This window comes from Sciurus carolinensis, chromosome 10 (genome assembly GCF_902686445.1).
Source record: "Sciurus carolinensis chromosome 10, mSciCar1.2, whole genome shotgun sequence".
Lineage (NCBI taxonomy): Eukaryota > Metazoa > Chordata > Mammalia > Rodentia > Sciuridae > Sciurus > Sciurus carolinensis.
In genome coordinates this window covers 70,571,656-70,587,932 of record NC_062222.1, presented here as the reverse complement: position 1 = coordinate 70,587,932, position 16,277 = coordinate 70,571,656, and the positions used below count along the sequence as shown (strand labels likewise).

General features: G+C 34.4%; 1 protein-coding gene across 2 annotated transcripts in view; it reads left to right on the top strand.

The window, feature by feature from the left end:
* Arhgap24 (Rho GTPase activating protein 24) overlaps window positions 1-16,277 on the top strand; it is an 807,091-nt gene that overhangs the window by 531,749 nt on the left and 259,065 nt on the right. The window lies entirely within an intron of this gene.

The following is a 16,277-nucleotide window of genomic DNA, read 5'->3' as shown; positions in this document are numbered from 1 at the left end:
TCATGAGGCCCTGTAGAATTACTAGAGGGAAATTAAAGGCAGCCATTCTGACTCTTCCATCCTCAGTGTCCTTCTTACATGGCTGCAATGCAGACCAAGCAGCAGCATTAAAGAAGCCAGCAAAAAGAGAGAAAATGGAAAAATGCAGAATCATCAGTAGAGCCTTCAGAGTTGTCTCCAAGAAATGCAAAAGATCAGGGTTACAGTTGAATAATCAACTCCTCCCACTTTATGTAGTTCTCTGAAACTCGTTTGCAGAGCACATTTACTTACTCTTGATAGCCTTTCAGTAAACTATACTACATTAATTATCTTAAGAACTGTGGATTTAGGGGAAAAATACAGCACAGAGAAAACCTTCTTGAAGGTGTAGCATTACTCCTGTCTCTCACCAAGGTAGCCAATGCTTGTACTTATCCAATATATTAAGTACTTTCCAAGATATGTAACATGTATTCACCCATGACTCTCCCATTGCCAGAAATGATCCTTCTCTCTATGCTCCCTGGTACATCCCAAGAAACAATGAAAAATTATAGGTTTCCTTATCTATGCTGAACCTTAGGTTAGATTTCAAAGCTTAAAGTGAGCCCAATCCTTCACTCCCCACCTCCTCAACTCTTACCTGCTTCAATGTGTGTGTGTGTGTGTGTGTGTGTGTGTGTGTGTGTGTGTGTGAGAGAGAGAGAGAGAGAGAGAGAGAGAGAGAGAGAGAGAGGGAGAGGGAGAAAAGCAGGGGGAAAGGCAAGAAAAGGAACTTGTATTATTTCCATCAACAGTATTTCCATCTGTCTGTAGACTTCCACCAGTTCTCTTATGTGTTGTAATGGGGTAGAATGAAGAAATTCTCTCCCTGACCACAGCTATTGATATGGAGAAAACTATTCTTGAAAATTCCACATTATAGATGAGTCCATACAAAAACCCATACCACGGTCTTAGTTGCTTGATTGCTCATTTGCTCTTACCTATTTATTTAAAAATGTATTTGAACTAATATAATAAAAATATGACTTTTTTTTTAGATTATCTGCTTTGGAGTATTTTACAATATTTTGAAGTTGCCACACTTTGTGATTTTAAAACATAATACATTTTAAATTATTTTATTGTGATAAAAATAACAAGAACTCTACTCTTTTAACATTTTTAATGTACATGACAGTAATATTAACTGGATGCGTGTAGGTGTACAGCAGATCTCTAGAACTTTCTCATCCTGCATGACTGAATCTCTATACCCAGTGAACAAAAACTCTCCAATTCTTAAATCTCCAACCCCTAAGCCTGTGTATCACCTTTCTACTTTCTGCTTCTTTGAGTTTGACTACTTCAGATACTACATGTAAGTAGAATCATGTAGATTTGTTCTCTGTATCTGCTTTATTTCACTTAGCATAATGTCATCTAGGTTCATTCATGTTGATGCATAGGACAAAGTTTTCTTCTTTTATAAGGCTAAATAATATTCCATTGTATGTATGGGTCACATTTCCTTTATTCGTTCATCTGTTAATGGATATTTAGGTTGTTTTCCACTCTTGGCTATTGTGATAGCACTGTAATAAACATGGGAGTGCATGCATGTCATTGAGATTCTGCTTTCATTTGTTTTGGATAAATACCCAGAAGTGGGAAAACAGGATCATATGGTAATTCAAGGTGCCTCCAATTGTTTACATTTTCTTGATTAATAGTGATAAAGCATCTGGCATCTTGATTTTTAAAACCTTGTGGTTTCACTCAAAGAACAAATGTCACATAGTATATATCTACGTGTTGCTGCTCCTAAGTAAGTCAAACTTTGAAATGAGAAATGGTCTATGCTTGAAATTTAATAGTTTCTTACCCTAGTCCTTGTGGTGTAGAAGCTTGAGAATCACAGTTTCATTTCATGTGGTGCTGTCATTATTCCTTTCAGTGCAAAGTGATATAATTTCTTGTAAAACTGCATGGGTCTGCAGGGTATTATAATATACTCCCTTAAACAAGAGCTACATTCACATTTCTGGGAGAGACCCTTCTGTAACCATGATTGAGAGTTCAGGTGCTATGGGACAGTGCTCTTAAGTTATTTAAAAGTCTTTTTGCTTAGTTGATTGAGTTTGCAAGGAAAAATTTTAAGGTTCACGGAATATCATTAGCTAGAAAAGAAGGTCCAAGAGTCGTGTCTTTAAGATTCTCAGAAACTCTAAATGGTACACCCGTAAAGTTTTCTAAGGTCTCCACAGTGTCTTACAACCACACTTAGGAGATATTTATTGCTGGATTCCTAGTGCTATTTGCCCTTAGACACTTTCTTATATTGTGATATTTTGTTGTCTGGAGGGACTGGAGATAAGAAAACATTTTTTTTTTTAATTAAACTCAGCAAGTCTTGCTTCTTTGATATTTTCTCTAAATCTTTCTTTTTAGGTGTTCCTTTTTATGTTCCTTTTTTCCATCCATGCATTATCATATACAGGTAAAAGACACCAGTTTCCACTTACAACTTACCACCTGAAAATCTTAGCCAAACTCATCAGTTCCTTTGGTATATTTTTCTACCCATCAGTGCTGCAGTACTGCCAAACACTCTGCCACTACATAACTGGAGTTGCCTTTCTCTAGCCTTTAATTTCTTCACTATTCTTTATGTTCCCAATAAAAATCTCCTGGAGACCCATGTGACTTCTGTCTACTACCTACTCCCCAAAGCAGTGCAACATATTTGGGGTTATTGTTATAATAACAGGTACTCCTTTATGTTTCTTTTATATATCACTGTAGAGTAAATTATCCCAAAACTGAGAGGATTAAAACATCATTTTATGACATCTCCTGATTTCATAGATTGAAAATTTGGGCAGAGTTTGACAGTACAATTCTATTCCAATTGGTGGTGACTGAAGTTGCTTGGTAGATTGGTGGATCCATTTGTGGATGGACTTGTCTTGGAGGATACAAGACAACTTCACTCACATGTCCAGCACTTTGGAGCAGTGTCAACTATTAATGAGAGCACTGGTGTGTGAATTCTCCAGCATGGTTGTCTCAGTATGGTCAGTACATCTTCTTATAGGGTCAGGTTCCCAGAGAATGTCCCAAAAAAGTACACCTGGGCACAGAAATTTGTCAGATTCATAACAGTCACAGAGCTAATTTGTTCTTAAAAGCAAAGTCAAACACCCCATCTCTTGGTGGGAAGCTTGTCAAAGAATTTGTACCCATATTTAATATGCCACATGATACTTACTATAAGGAGTAATGAGTTGATAAAGGAAATAGAAGAAATGAAATAAAGATTTATTTGAGAAAATGACACCATGAGGTTATAATCTAAAAGATCATTATATTTGTTTGGGAAATGAAGATGCTCTATTACCAGACTTTATCAAGGTAACAAATACATATAAATTCAGGGGATTTGTCATGTTAAAAAAGAGTTTATCTAGAAATTGAGGCCTGGTGACTGCTTGTCTTGATATGACTTTTAATGAAATTCTTCAAACTAACTTCTAGAGAAGTTTAGTTTTAGATAGTTATTCAGAATACCTTGCAACAACAATTCTTTTTTGCTAGGACTGTGTGAAAATCTCTCTTACTTCTCTTGTAAAGAATGTCCTACATACATTAATTAAATAAATTCCTAAGCCTGGTTCTTTATTGCCCTTTTATCCATTTATAAGTTTTACCTTCAGTGATGATATAGTTTCCTGAAAATCATTCACTCACATCCTATGTGCAAGCACTTTATTTTCCAAGCAAATTCTTTCAGTTTGATACACAACTACATTGTGTTCATTTGAATAAAGGTGCCCAAGGAATCATCCTTGGGGAATTTGAGCAGCACTTTCAGCTGAGTAGGAGGAATTTTCAGGGTACCTTGTTGACTTCTATGAAATGACAGCAGGGAAAATGATGAGACAAATGGCACATTTGTCAAGCTGTTCAAGATCGAGAGCCCTGTGCTGCCAATGGATAAAGAGGCACTAAAAGTGATGGGTGACCCTGGAGAGTTTTCCTAGTAGAATGTATTTGATGCAATAATAAGATATAATTGAGGATGATAATATCAGAGCATAATAAATGTGCTATCAGTGAAAATATGGGGAAAAATTCCCCTGGAGTTGGAGAGGATCATGCAGTCAATGATCAGCTAATGAAAAAAGGTTCTCATGGTTTTATGTTGTCTCCAATTCATTTCTTCAATTGGAATGCATGCATGCTCTCAACAAACTCCTATTCAAATTACTATATGTAAAGAGAGCTACTTTCCCTTAGAAGTTAAGGAGAATAATATAATCCTGTTTTTGTATTCAAGAAGATTAGGGCTGGGGTTGTGGCTCAGTGGCAGAGTGCTTGCCTAGCACAAGTGAGGCACTGGGTTCGATTCTCAGCACCACATATTAAAAAATAAATGAATAAAATAAAGGTCTATAACATCTAAAAAAATTTTTAAAAAGAAGCTTAAATATGTTAGGACAGAAAATTCATGTGCATAAACTACTTAGAATACCAGTAAACTCACCAGTGAGCTCAGTTGTATGGTAGATCCTGAACAGGATAACATAAATATGTTCTCTGAGATAAGTTAGCAATAAAATAAAATGAAAATCAACTTGGCTGACTTTTCCGAGAAAGCAATAGTGAAAAGGTAGAGTTCAAACTTTAAGCTTTAGTCCAATGTTGAAAACATAAGGCAATGGAAGGTGCCTTCCAGGTTGATGGAAAAGCTTGAGTGAAGCACAGGAGGAGGACATCACAATGCTCTGTGTAGGGATGAAGGAAGGAAGACAGGCAGAATAAGAGGGGTGCCTTAACCAGAGTTGAAGGGTGATATAGAAAAGAATTGAAATTAAAGTTGGGGGAGATTTTTTTGAAAAAGCTACAAAAACTTGATAGATACACTGTGTCCATTTGCATTTTATTTCTAATTTTTTATTGTTAATTTATTTTCTTAGTCAAATACATACTGGTGTTTAAAAAGCAAGAGTAAGCAAGAGGTTTGTGTGTGTGGCAGGGCAGTGTGGGAGAGACAGGAGAAGTGGGAAGAGGAACTGGGCTGCAGTAACTACTTCAGCAGGCATCCAGTGAGGCTTGGTTATGGTTCCACTATTGTGAGAATTCAAAATGAAGTAGAATTAGTTCTCACATACAGATAGTTTGTTGCTAATAGTTTGGAACTCGGATTCTTACCAGGGAAACTTCATTTTTCGTTGATAAACTAATGGACAGTAGAAGGTTGGTTTGGTTATTGTGACTGGTTGCCTGAGAAACAGTGGGAAGAAATTGTAAGATCAAGTATTATAGCAGTTTATCTGTAGTACACACAGATCAAGGTAGATTCCAGAGACAGAGAATTAATGAGATATTTTGGATGCATTGAATATTAAATGTCTCAGCAGTTGTGAGGCACTGTAAATTGTACTCACACATGATGATTCTCCCTTAACATCCTTCCTGAGTGCACAGGTTCACATTTTTAATGTTTCAACACTGATCATTGTAGCGATGTCTTAGTCTGTTCTTGCTGCTTTAACAAAAATCCCATAAACAGGATGGCTTAATCAACAGAGATTTATTTCTCATAGTTCTGGAGACTGAAATTCTGAGATCAGGGGGGGCAAAATGGTTAGGTTCTGGTGAGGGCTCTCGTCCTGGTGTACAGAGGGCCATAGTCATGCTGGGTTCACAATGGCAGAGAAAGATCATGAGGATCCTGGCGTCTCTTCTTATAAGGGCACTGAGTCTATCATAAGAACCCTACCCTCATCTATAACTACCTCCTGAGGAATCCATCTCCAAACACTGGTTACTAGGACTTCAACTTACAAATTAGAGTGACATGAATATTTGCTCCACAGCTAGTGGATATGTCTTGTTTGCCTCCTGATCACATTCATTTCTTGTTTTTTAACATGAGTCTTTGGTTGTTGTAGAGAAAAAATATGAATCAGAGACTAGAGTAAATATGGTATTTCATTCTGAGAAACTCCTTTTCCTTGTTAATTCTTTTACTATAAATGTAGAAGAGAATCAAACTGACAAGTGTCTATTAAAAATTTTAGTTTTTAAAGAGAGGTATACCTTAACCATCCTATTTAATTATAGCCTCTTTATGCATGTATCATTTCTGATAACTTAGTATATTCTAATTTTTCTAATCTTGATAATCATTATCTCCTAAGATACTGAATTATATACTTACATTGTCTGTCTCCCATCAAGCTTAAGGTCCTTTATTTGGTTCACTGACACATCCAAATTACATAGAACCATGTCTGACCCAGAATCAACATTTAATATATATTATTGAATGATTAAAATACAACTAACTTAGCTTGATGAAAAGGATGATCATTGATAATAATTTTGAAGACATAATATGATTTACAAAATGAATTTAGCTTTTATAACTCAGATCTAGCAATGATTTGTACTTTCCTAAAGAGATCCCACAAAAGATGTAATAAGAAATAGTTAATTGTGATGTAATAAGAAGTAGTTTTGAAGATAGAGCCAGCAGGCATTGATCATGCACTGGGTGTGGGTGTAAAAAAGCAATGTCAAGGTTAATTTCAAGATTTTTTTGGCAGAACACCCTGAAGGACAGAATTGACATCAACAAAAATGAGGCAGGATTATAGGGAGAACAGGAATTGGTGGTGATGGTGACTGGGGAGGTAAGATAAGGAGCTCAGTTCTGATCATGTTCAATTTACCAGGTCTACTAAACATGCAGGAGGAGAAGAGCAAGTACCTATGAATAACCAATCATGGATAGAAATCTGAGTTGGGAATGTGAATTTTTACTGATTCCATTAAAATAAACTTCTATTACTTTGAATTTGATGTGAAGTAGACCTTGCACATGTGCTAATTTTACAATTCTACTTTGGAAAGTTAAAAATCAGTTCTAATTGTTTTTGAGATATGCCTGGTATGAGCATTTCTTTTTTATAATCTTTGTTCCAGTAGGCAAAACACACACAAAAAATATTTTTGATGATTTTAAACTTTTATATTTTGGTGCAGATATAATTAATAATATTTATTTCTTGAGGGGTTTCCTCCTTGCAAATAATTAAGTTGGTCTTGGGTAGGAAGAAATATTTCATTGTAAGAAATAAACAAAATGAGCAACACTGGTTTGTTGTTCTGTCACTATATATAGGATATTTTAAAAAGCATTTTATGGAAAGAGGAGCTAAAAACATGTAACTACTTTCTCTTGTCTCTGCCTGAATCAGTTACTTATATTTCTTGCTGTGGCCATGCTATACTTAAAAAATTTTTTATCTTCATAGCCACATTATCAAACCGTTGTATTTCATTCCCTAGTAGCCACTAGCAACTTTTTAAAAAACGTATTCTAATTAGTTATGCATGACAGTAGAATGCATTTTGACACATTGTACACAAATGGAGCACAACTTCTTCCTCCGGCTATGGTGCAGAATCACGCCAGTAGTATAATCATATATATATATATATATATATATATATGGTAATAATATATATATATGGTAATAATGTCCATCTCATTCCACCATACTTTCCATCCCCACATCCCCTCCCCTCCTCTCATTCCCCTCTAAACAATCCAAAGTTGCTTCATTCTTCTGTCCTCACCCACCCACCCCCATTATGGATTAGCTTCTGCTTAGCAGAGAAAACATTTGGCCTTTGTTTTTTTTGTCTCATTAAAAAACTATTCTTTGCATGGTTGCATCCTAAGGTAAAGTAAATAACATAGATAAATTAAGAATTTGGAACAACTGTCAAAAAATTAAGACTGTCCATATATTTCAAAGCTTGTCTGTTCAGAATTTGGTTGGTTGCAATTTGCTCTTTTTAAGATTGAGAATTTCTCCAGTGGTCCTGACAGATGTTAAGGAACCCAGTCAACTCTCACATTACAGTGACATTGAGATGTATATACAGATGTGTATGTGTTTGTATAATATAATGGAAGCTCCAGTTGACCAAAAACATATGGGAAATTGAGTTAATAAAATTCTTTTTTGAATACTGAACATCCAAACCATCTGCAGTGTGGTCAGATCACACTTCCTTCATGTCTTGCCTGAATGGACAAAATATCGGAGATTTGAATCTAGTTTCTCAGTCTGAAGAAGATTGTCCAAAAGCCCATTAGTCCCATGGAATGTATTTCTCCTCCTCCTCATCAACCTGCAAATGTGTTTCTCCTCTGATCTCTCTCTGGTTATAACAGATATGTCCATAAAATAATACACTGATACATAGTAAAGTTTTCTCCATCTGACTCTAGCATATCTGAATGCACAGGATAAAGGATGAGGAGGAACTTAAAAAGAGAAGTATAGTCTGCTATGTTTTGGTTAAAAAGGCAGAAGGAAATGGAGAAGTGAAACAAGGTTTTAAAAATTTTTTCTCTCCCTTTCTTCACTAAAAGAAACAAATGTACATTATATTTACACAGATACAATTTCTTAAAATTAGAATAGTGTATACCTTCAAATGATTATTTCAACTTTTTCTATTACCACAGCAAATGAACGTCAACCTAATTATTTATCAATATTTATTTTATGAAATGATTTTCCTAAATGTGTTTTAACAGAACTCTGTCAATATAATTTAGTGTATATTAATATTATGTAGAATTTAAATTATATATTAAAGTACATTTTCAAAACAATAAAAACTTAGTCTCTATTCCATTGTTTTTCACAAATTGTCAAGGAGTTACAGTGCAATATAAAAAAATAAATATTTTGTTTGCCCTAGGGGTTTGTAAATTTTGATACATTGTAATTGAGGTTGTTTACACAATATACAACTAGATTGTGAAGATTAAATACATGTTTAATTTACAGCATCGGTGGTGCTGAGATTTGAACAACTGACCTCAGTTGTCATGATTGTGAACATGCCGACAGCTGCTTATTTTGATGCAATTTGGCCTTTGTATTTGTCTATTGAAGTTCTAGGGTCTGTAATGCCATCCCTCCTGCTTCATTACCAGCCTGTGAAAAGATAAACTGAAATTTTAACTTGTAAGTGATCTTTTAGGGTCACTTTTAGTACTGAAAAGTGCATGAAATGTTCCAAACAATGATGGAGAAGGCTGTGTGGAGTTGGATGTGGGTGGACAGAGGTGAGCAGAAGTTTAGATCAAAAGGAAGCTGCCAGGAAGGCCAGCACTGAGATCCATGTGAAAGCTGAGGTTGCATGTGGGCAAGAATAGAGAAGAGAAGCCAGCATAAGAGAAGGTAGAGGAGGAAAAGGAAACAAGTACAAAACAATCAACAACAACAACAACAACAACAACAACAAAAAAAAAACCAGGAAACTATGGACCCTAAAAAGGTTAAGAAAATTGAGTCATTGTTCATACAAATGAAGCTGGCAAGAAGGAAATTTTATCTTTCATGTAGGTTAAAAACTGATCCCATCAAGGCAGTGGATAAAACAAAGGGAATGGAATACTGGTGTGGGCATGGTAGCTCTCCACAGAGATGTCAAAAGACAGAGGATGATCTCAGCCAATGACTGGGGGGGAAAGGCACAAAGATTCCCAAAAGCCAGATGTCAACTGGGTTTGAGTAGGACTTGGAAAGGATCAGAGGCTGCCATTTTGGAAGGAACTTCCTCAAGAGGTAGTAAATTCCTTTTTACTGGCATGTCAGAAGCAGAATGAAGACAGAATTGAGACATTTTGTAAGAGGATGAACTGACTAAATTTAAAGCATCTTCAGTTTCAGGTTATGTGATGTGTAGATAGAAAATCAACTGAGGTGTGTGGGGCTATTGCTCTCAAAATTCCATTAGAGAAGTTCTTTCCCAGATGGTCCTCAAATATGTCAAATAATGCAAGCATTGAATTACTGGATATATTTAAAAGATAATTTGATAAAATACATTTTGTTGGCTTACTAAATAAAATTGTTGAACATACATAGACAATTTTTGGTTAAGAATAGTTTCTAACATAAAATTTCATCTTGCACACTAAAATTCACCTGTCATAATAAAGAACTTTAATATAGAGTCCATTTGTAAATCAGTATTTTTCTATGACTAACAATCACTACTATAGCTAAAAAATATATTGAAGATTAATCATAAAACATGTTTCACTGAAACACATATGCTCTTTAAACATATGCATTTTTGAAATATTGCATGAGCATCTTATTTTAAGTTTATAATATTTTGTTTATTCCTTTACTAACATCATTGCTATGTACCTCTACAAAGGAATAGTTTTATCAGTGTTTTCTGGGTAAAGAGAATGCAAAAATATATTGTTTTTGTTTTCTCTATTTTTATTATCAGAGAAATTTGGAACTCTTCTTTATGATTCCTAATTAATATTTTGACTAAGAGGATAATAGCTATTACCTATTTTACTCTCATTTCCACCACATCTAACAAAAATTTCCAAATAGATGATTTTTAATACTTTAATGATTTTAATAATCATAAACTATAGCTTGATATTAAATTCAGATTCAGGTTAGAAAGTACTGTATGAACCTGGAGATAATAATAAATAGTGTATTTTTCTCCGAATAGAAATTATTGAAAATAGTTTCTGCCCCTTGGACATACGTATAAACACCAGCTATTTCCTTGAAAAACAACAACAAGAAATAAACCTCTAATGAGCATTACTGAAGTTGAACAATTTATTGTCCCATCCAAAAATTAGGTCACTGACAATTTTGGCACAAGAATAAAAGTTGATTATCTCAACCTGGAATGAAAAGGAGACCAGCGTGACTATTGCACCCTGTGCTCTGAGTACTCACAAAGCATCTGATTTATGTCATAAATTGCATGTTAATTTTATATTGCTTTTGTAGAAAGGAAAGGAAGTAATAGGCTTCTTTTTTTTTATTCTCCCCCTGCCTGTTATTAGTAGGTAGCATACGGATGTGAGTGAGCTGAGGAAATTGTTAAGAACTCTAATGACTTTAGGTCAGAGTCTTGCTGGTTTTCATTTTCTAATTTGCTAAAAAAAAAAAAAAAAAAAAAAAAAAAAAAAAAAAAAACTCCCTGCAAGAAGACCCTCACAGGTTTATCCAACAGTAAACAATATCATGTTCAGGCATAAATCATTCTTTGGCATTTGTTACTTTGAGTAACATTATATATGTTTATTTGTCATCACTTTCAACATAGCTAGTAATATTAGACTTTAAATAGAAATAATGATGCATAATGTTCATGCAGTACTAAAACTAGGATCATACTAGACTTAGAAAAAAAACTATATTAATAATGACTGCTATTTATTAATCCCTAACTATGTATCAGGTACTTATGATAAATGTTTAACATACATTATTCTTTAAATGTCAAAATCACCCTCTGTGAAAGATTTCATATTTTTGGAGGTCTACTTTACTTGTGGCAAATAGGGGTGCAGGTATTTGTACTAACTTTCCTAAAGTCATATATCTAGCATGTAGAAGTTAGAATTTAAGACCTGTTTGTCTGTCTATGCTCCTACCCACTCTCCAGTCTTCCTTTATGAAAAATAATCCTCATGAGGACACATTTTTGCTTACTTTCCTGCTTTTGAACGTTATTTTGCCTTTAAGTTGGAAAGGAGGCAAAAGGTTAGGAAGTTGAAGGACAAGCTGTTAGAATTTCCTTCCTACCAACCCAACAAGTGGCTTTTCAGGTCATGTTTGAATTCCTCTGAAAAAAGGGAACTCCTAAGAAAAAACCAGTTTTAACTTTCAATATCTATTATTAATAGACGAAACGAGTTTTCTTGAGAGATTAAAAGAACAAAATTAGATTATCTTTGCTATGGTATTTTGTGGTTTTACAAATTCCACATGCTTAAATAACTTTTATCTCCAAATCATCTTCTGCCTTAGTTCAAGTATGTACTGTCTTATAATTATAATTATCCTTATTTTACAGCTAATAAAACTTACCAAAAGATTAAGTGGCTTCATTCATTCCATTCAATAAACTCTTATCTGTGCCTCTATATTCCTGGTGCCTTCTTAGCTATTGGGGATAGAAAAACAACATATGACTCTATTCTTGCATTTTTTAGAGACCATGACATTTTAGGGGCTCAAATTCCCTCAGTGACATACTCTCCTTTCTTAGTAATAAACTATAATCATTAAAAATTTCAAGTTATACGCATTATGATATGGTTTCCTAAAAGTTTCAAAATAGCCCACATGAATTTATAGTGTTCTTTTGGCATGTGTAGGAGAAATATTTCTGGAGAATGAAATACATGTACACACAGATGTATATACACAATCCAAGTATACCATCAATCAACCCAACAGATGGGAAGAGATGGGGACAATGCGTGGGGTGTTCTATGTCTAAGTTTGGAAGCGCACCATTTTTCTGCTTTCTGCTGATCAGAACTCGGGCACGTAATTTCACCTAGTCACAAGAGTGTCTGGGAAACGAACTGGTTCTGCTTCAGTTAAGATTTAAGAATTATTAATATGATAACAGGTTACATGAAAAAATATCATACAATTATCTTCATGATACAAAAAGGAGATTTCAAATGAAGGAAATGTGCCTTCATGATGTTAAAATCAAAGCCAAAGAATTCTGAGCAAGCTGAGAATCGAAGGGAACCCCTGAAAATAATAGAGAATGTTAAGCCTGTAGCTGTTGTCATAATTAACTGCTACACTTTGAAAGCATTCTCTTTAATCTGGGGCTGACTTGAGAACATTTGCTATCATCCCTTTAACTTACCATTTTATCAATCAGTCTTTGTCAGCACACAACAGATACATATAAGAGAGAAGATATTTAAATATTGGAAGGGAATATACACAAACTGCTGTTATGTACAAAAAATGTATATCTACAAAATGCTTTACAAATAAAAGAGTTTAAAAATGGTTGTTGTATATGAAATCAATATATGTTGCCATATACTAGCAGTAACAGTTCAAAGCCATATTTTAAAATGTCCTTTTAGAGGATCAAAAGATATAAAGTCGATCAAAACATATACTAATACAGATGTATTTTATATATATATATATATGTATATATATATACCATGTATATATGAATACAAACTTGTATGTATGCATATGTAGTTACAAAAAATACTACTTGTAATTATTTATTGAGAGACATTTAAAAATGATAAATTAGTAGAGATATAGCATACTTATGTGTTTGGAATTCAATCCTATAAAGATCCTATTAATACTGTAGAAGGTTAAATATCGTAGTAAGGAAAATTGATCTATGGATTTAGTGCAATGCCAGTAAATATCCCAATAGGGTATTTTGGAGAGAGGAATCGACAAGCATGTTCTAACTTTATATGGAAGTGAAAAGTTGCCAAATTGATAGGATATTTCTGAGGAGTAACATAACAAGAAAATTTGCTTCACCAAATAAGAAGATGTGCTAACTAATAAATTGTAGTATTGGTACAGGAATTGACAAATTGACCAATAGAAGAGAAAATAGTTCAGAAATAGAACCTCATGAGCATGGAAAGTGAATATCTGAGTGGCATTGAAAGCTTGACTGGGAAGGACTTCTCGGTAAATAATTCTGGCATTACTGTTCCTCCCTTCTACTAAGCTGGTCTCAGCAGCACGTATATATCCTTTATCATTATCTGTCCTAAAATCAAATAAAAGGAAACACCAACTCCTTGGTCCTTGCTTCCTTCTTTAGTTTTCAACTCATTTGTCACATCTCTATTGTGTCACAACTTCTGAAGTGTTATCTACAGTGTCTGTTTCCACTTTCCCAGCCTAGAAGATTCTTGCTTCGATTCCCTGGAATTGGGCTTGCTCTTCTACCACTACACTGAGATTGCTCTTGCCAAGTTCACCAGTGGCTTTCTGTTGACCAATGCACTGGTCAGGGCTCAGGTTGCCTGACCATGCAGCATCATTGACACAGACTACCATCCTTGTAACTTTCCCATCATGGCTGCCACAGTACTGTGCCTCTCCCTTCTGCTTCTCCAACCCCCCTTGACCTTCTTTCTGGCTCCCTCTCTGCTGTAGTTAACTAGATGTAAGTATGCCCTGAGATGATCTTGGCATCTCCTACCTTATTCAGGCTACACATTCTCCCTTGATTACCCAAATTAATTTCACGGTTTTACATACAATTCATAGTCTGATGACACTGCAACTAGAGTTCCAGGCTGACTCTGTCTCTGGAACTTGACATTCACTCTTCAGCTTCCACTTGCCATTTTCTGGTATGTAGAGTGGGCATTTCTACTGAAAATGGCCTCTGCTGACTCCTTAATTTCCCCTCAAGTTGTTTCTTCTGCTCCTCTAACTTTTCCTTCATATTATGTGGTACCACCAGTGCTCTAGGGTTCAGACATTCTAAGCATTATTCTTACTTCCTGTCTTTCCTGAAGCCCCACACCTAGCACTCTGTCAACTGTTTACCTCCAAACCATGTTATAATTCACTTATCTTCATCTCCAGGGCTGCTGATCCCTACTGAGTTCCTGCTTCCGCTTTCATCCCTCCTACAGATTATATCCATTTTCTATTCAATAACCAGAGTAGTATTTTAAAAATGCAAATTATGTGACACTATGTTCAAATCCTTTCAATAGCTTCTCAATGTATTTAGAATAAAATCCAAACACTCTTCCAAAACTGAAGCTGATCAACATGGCTTTTCTCCCAGACACGGCTATTATCTTCATCTTCATGTGCATGGAATTTTCTCTGCAATTAGATCTCAACTAAACCATCCCTCGCTCAAAGAGGACTTTCTTGACCAGAGGTTCTAAAGTAGTCAGTCAGGCACTTTCAAAAGTACCAACCTATTTTAACTAATTGCATGGAACTTTACATTATCTAATAATTCCTTTTTTTTCAAATTTATTGACATATGACTGGGTCTATGCATTTCTTCCTTCATTAACATGTGCATTATGACTGCAACATTAATTTAGGAAGTCAATAAATGCTAAAGCAGCTCAAAACACTGAGTTCCTACTCAGTGTATTGAGAAGTGGAAAGACTGTAATATTAATTTTAACTCTAGTTGAATTAAGGCAGATTTGAATTCGATTATCTCATTGTCTCTGGTTGATCTGCAAGGGGATCTGGTGGAAATGAATATTTGGAACTGAAGCACTTTACCTCTTAGACATAACAACCACACTGTTTTTAAAGTAGGGAAAGAAATCAATGACATTTGACTAGCTTGGAGCAGGAGCAGAAACAAATATATTGAATAACATTGTGTGAAAGAAACTATAAAATCAATACAACTTCCAAGATTAAAAATATTCAACTACTGAATCCAAAACTTAGTCACTGATATTTTCCCTTGACATAATTTTGCTAAGCAAAAAGAGTAGCTATTTGCCAAGAAGGCCAAACTTAATGAAAAACAAGTAATATTCTCATGTGCACATACACAATTTCCTTTCCCAGAGAGACCTGAACATGAAACAATTTTGTTTTAAAAATTGTGCTTGTGCTCTTATACCGTAAAAGTTTTCTATTCCCAAGTCCATGCCTCCATATATCTAGAATAATATAGAGACCACTAGTTGTATCATTAAAACTGCTAGTAAATTAACTCTGAGCAATGCGTACCAAAATAAAGGATTTCATTTTATATTTTTAAAAAAGTAATATTCTTGCCAAGTCAGAATTCTGGAGAAAAAAAAAAAGTATTTTAAAATAAATCATCTGCATAGCAAAAAGTATCAACAATTTTTGAAATGCCTTTTTCTACATATTGTTTTAATTTTTAGTTTTATCTGTAAATAGATAAAATATTGGTAAAGTTTCAGGATGAAAACTCTATTATGAGTTTACAAGGATCTGATTAAAGGACGTTCAGTGTCAAAAGCAGCAGTTTAATTCAGTCCTAAGTTGCTTTCCTCTTGTTGAGGTGTTTTTTTTTTTCTCCTAGTTTAAATTTCCAAATTAAGTTTCAAACATATGGAAAGTTATTAAATTAACTATAAAATAATTTTACTTGGTTGTAAAAAAAATTGCAAGATCATTACACTCAACACTTCTGGTTATTTTGGTACTCTAGAATTTGCTATTATACTGTTTCTTCCTAGATTAATTCTAGGTTCTTTCCAGTTTAATTTTTAAACACAGCAAAGGTTTATTTGTTAATTAAAATAAGGGTTTAAATGGGGCTGTTTTATCATCAATTTTCTGGTCCAATGATAATGACTTCTTAGACCCTTTAATTTTAAGGTCTTGGATTTTCCCCTAATACATTTTTTATAGTTCTGACTCTGCTTTTCACAATTTTATTTCACAGTGAGACACCAA